Source organism: Clinocottus analis, unplaced genomic scaffold, assembly GCF_023055335.1.
Source record: "Clinocottus analis isolate CAN_PGR_092001 unplaced genomic scaffold, fCliAna1.0.p SCAF_29, whole genome shotgun sequence".
NCBI classification, from domain to species: domain Eukaryota; kingdom Metazoa; phylum Chordata; class Actinopteri; order Perciformes; family Cottidae; genus Clinocottus; species Clinocottus analis.
In genome coordinates, this window is record NW_027176031.1 from 2048556 (window position 1) to 2052699 (window position 4144).

Genomic DNA, 4144 nt, shown 5'->3' on the forward strand with positions numbered 1-4144 from the left:
GAAAACTACCTCATGAAAAGTGTTGAAGCCCAAAAGCATTAAACTGAATTGCTAAATAACTGTGTCGTTAAAATGTATCACTGGAAAAGATGGAAGCTAAATGGCATCATTTTAAACAATCCAAGAGATGAATTACAATCCAGGAAGAAAATCTGTTAAACTGTACAATTCGGAAAAGTAGGTAGTAGAAAAGGTAGTAGAAGTATAGTCATAACAAAAACGTAGTAGTTTCAACAGCTGAAAGTTTAGTAGCAGCAGAAGAAGTTTCATAGTGTGTAGTACAAGAACACTAGAAGAAACAGTTCCATCAGCAATGCTATTGCAAGAATGAACCAGACAATGACTTCATTATGAATGTTTAATTTGTTTACATTTAAATTACCATTTATGAATCAACAATTTTTAAGTAATTAACACAGTACATTAGTATCAACAGCAATAAATTAGAAGAAATCATATAAAAACTGTAACTTACAGACAACACTGATATATTGTTCATAGATCATTAGAAATTCATATATTTCAATTCAGTTTATTTGATATAGCCCAAAATCACAAATACAAGATTTGCCTCGGAGGGCTTTACAATCTGTACACATAACATCCCTGTCCCAGAACCTCACATCGGATCAGGAAAAACTCCCCCCCTCACTCTTTAACAGGGAAAAAAGGGGAAGAAACCTGAGGGAGAGCAACAGAGGAGGATCCCTCTCCCAGGATGGACAGAAGCAATAGATGTCATGTGACCAGAATGAGCAACGTAACAGAGTTGCAGCATATTACATGAATACGACAAAAAAATTAATTAATAAAAATAAATTAAATAAATAAATTTCAAAGAGGAAACAAATAGTGAATATGAAAATGTTAATAAATTGTTTAATTATTGATGTATTGCATATATATTTTGTAGATTGGAAAGACTGTCTTACTGGCCAAGTCAAAGAAAATAATAATGTTTTGCATATTTTATTATCCAAGTAAGGATAACGTGTTTATCGACCTGCATTATTCTGAAATAAATTACATTGAAATAAACTGAACCTAAATTAAATGAATTCAAAATGGAAATAGACAAGAAAACCCTGTCTGCAAAAAAGCCTTAGGGTTTCATTTTGCCCAAAGATTTCAAAGCATATGCACTTTGGCCAACCAGAAAAGGGAAAGAATTTCAGAGAAGGGAAAATTTGATAGAGTGGCACATTTGTTAATAGATAGCTTTCTGTACATTGGGCCTTTAGTTTGATATTGGGAAACAAATGTATCACAGTTTCAATGGTTTACAATATTATACAATCCTACAATCAAAGGCTTTTCACATTGTAGACTTAGGTTGATACTCCCAGTAGTTCAAGACAGCCCTGGACTTACAGTCATGTCAATATTGTAATTTCAACTATCCCAAGATTAAGCTCTGTGTACTGAGCCTCACTGAAACGTGGGTTATCCTTACTTTTAAGGAACATTAGATTAGAGTCACTAGTTTGACTCAAGGTTAGAAGACAAGCTTGGGTAGATTTGTTTTCCAATTACATCTTTGAACTAAGTCGTGTGTTCTCGCCAGTCTGAAGACAATACCTTCAGCTTGTCTCTTTGACATGTTAACACAGGGTTTACACATACAACAACTTTTAATAGGGCTTAGATTACCCTGAAGCTATACACATGTGAAAAACCTTGAATATACCTACCAGCTGAAACTCCATACTAATGAATCACAACATTATGATACAAATATGTTCTTTCTTCTTGCTATTAGTTACATGTAGCAATTGAACTAACTGACATATTTCCATCCTTACTCTATCATATATGCATTAGAAAACTGATTAATATGAAAAAAACAGGATTAAATAAATATAATCAAATAAACAAATTGTGATGAAACATAAAATAAAGAAGGTAGAGATCAAACAAACAAAAAAATAAATAGCGGCCCTGTTGTTAAACCTGTCTGTTCTTGGCACAAACCAAACTGTCAACATAGCTCACATTGACAGTGACATTGACAGTGATGCCTGATCTGCAGCAGCTTGGTTCCCTGCAGCCGTACACTTGATCACTTGCTTCAGGATCAACTGTAGTTCGTCTCCGCTGAACTGAACTGAGCACAGCAATGGATGCACCGATGGTGATGTTGAGGTCGGACAATAGAGCTGGTCCTGACAAGAGAAAAGTTATTTTAATAAACTGAGGACTGAAACCAAACATGTTGAAAAGTTACATAATTCACAATAATCAAATACCTCAAACTTTGCTGCAGTGCAAAACAAGCCATTTCTCACAGAAGTTTAGGAGGGCTGCATGATGTTCAGCTTCTTTTATGTGTCTAGCTCTCTACACAGTGTCTTCACTGCGAAGTGGAGGGATGACAGTGGAGGAAGATCTATAACATTAGTGTTTTTTATAACTGTTAAAAAAATGAATATATTAATGAACATACATTTACAGCTAAACATTGTAAAGCACAGTAAATAAGAAAGCAATACATTATGCTCTGCTGTGAAGAAACCTTGACACTGGAAGGGAGAAGGAGAACTCTGTGATCCGGCACCGGTGGTTCCACTGTTGATGGACCGTTAAGGTGGTGCTGCAGCATCTGGTTTGTTGTGGCATGATGTCTTGTTTGTAATGAGTTGATCAAGTATCCCAGAGCCAAACAGCAGGTGAGGCAAAGGCAGGCAGGTGTTTTCTCATCCTCAGCTTTAAAAAAATGACTGTGACAAGCAGCAAGTTAAACATGTTTCTACGTGTTCCAAAAGTGACGGGACCTCTGTTGACACTTGGTGCTGCAGTCTCTGGCCTGTTGCAGCATGTCTAAACCTCACAGTGCTGTGAACGGTGTCTTCTGTCCATTAAAAAAAGGAAACTTAACATTACAGAGAAAACAGAAGAACGGTGTCTTCTGTCCATTAAAAAAAGGAAACTTGACATTACAGAAGTAACAGGAAAAAGGGGAAAGGAAACTTATATGAGTAACAGTAACAACCCGCCCTGCTAGAGTCTAAAGTGTGAAATTGGATGGGGTGGAAATTTGGTGTTTCAGCTGGTACCTATCGGTACATCAGAAAGTATGTGTTAATCTAGAACACATACCTTCTGATACATTAATAGTCAGCAACTGTGTACAAAGCTGTACACAGCTATTGAAACAGTTTGGGCCTGTGCATTTATCAACCCTGACCCAAACCCTCCCTGATAAATGCACAGGCCCAAATGTGTTGAAAATGTTGCTAAAAATGTATAGTTACATACGGGTAGGCTGTGCAGGTATGTGTGTGGATGGTTATGAAAGTGTATGGACATCTATGACCCCTAATATTATCCAGTACTGTGAAAATTAAAATTACCAAACAAATTGCCATTGTACTTACCAAAAACCTTACCCATGACCTAATATTTTCTCTCTTAAACTCAGCTGGTACATTTATGGACTGCTCCAGGACATGACACAGTAGACAGGGTTGTGATAGCTGTAGTAGGTTTTCATCACACCAGAGTGGAGACAACGTTGTGGTTGGGAGATGAAGATGAGGTCCAGCAGTGTGTTCTTCTCCGTGGTTGCAGCAGTGATGACTTGTGCGTATCCCCTGGACTGAAACAGATTAAGTATTGGCTTACCAATGTTGGAGAAGAGATTCTCGTTGAAATCACCACAGACAATGATGGGCTGACAGTCCATGATCTCCAATGAGTCCAGAAGGCTCCCCAGGTTTGACAGGAATGATGTCACACTGTAGTTTGGAGGTCTGTATACAGCTGCAATCAGAGCACTCAGTGGGGCTTCAACCTTTAAAACCACAAACTCAAGGTCAGTTACATTATGTAGGTACTGTTTTTCACACACTTGAATATTACTTTTCACATAAACAGCAACTCCACCACCACCTCTGCCGGCCATTTGTGGAACATTTGTGTAAGAAACGTGTCTGTTGCGTTTGAACATGTTGTAGCCCTCTAACTGAAGACTGTCTGCAACAAAGGAGCCTTGAAGGTGAGTTTCTGTAAGACACAAAACATCTGTAAGACACAATTCATGATGACTCCTGATGTCATTGACATGAGATGGTAAACCTTCTGTGTTATGGTGAACAATGGTCAGTGTGTCATGTCTGCTCAATGTCTGTTGGATACGAAGAAGAGG

General features: G+C 37.7%; 1 long non-coding RNA gene across 1 annotated transcript; it reads right to left on the reverse strand.

The window, feature by feature from the left end:
• Positions 1 to 392: 392 nt before the first annotated feature.
• On the reverse strand, positions 393 to 3155 carry LOC137795624 (uncharacterized). Its single transcript, XR_011078406.1, has 3 exons — positions 2490 to 3155; positions 2247 to 2353; positions 393 to 2162 (listed from the first exon to the last, which is right to left on the reverse strand). It is a non-coding gene; the product is annotated as an uncharacterized lncRNA (long non-coding RNA).
• Between the last annotated feature and the right edge of the window lie 989 nt (positions 3156 to 4144).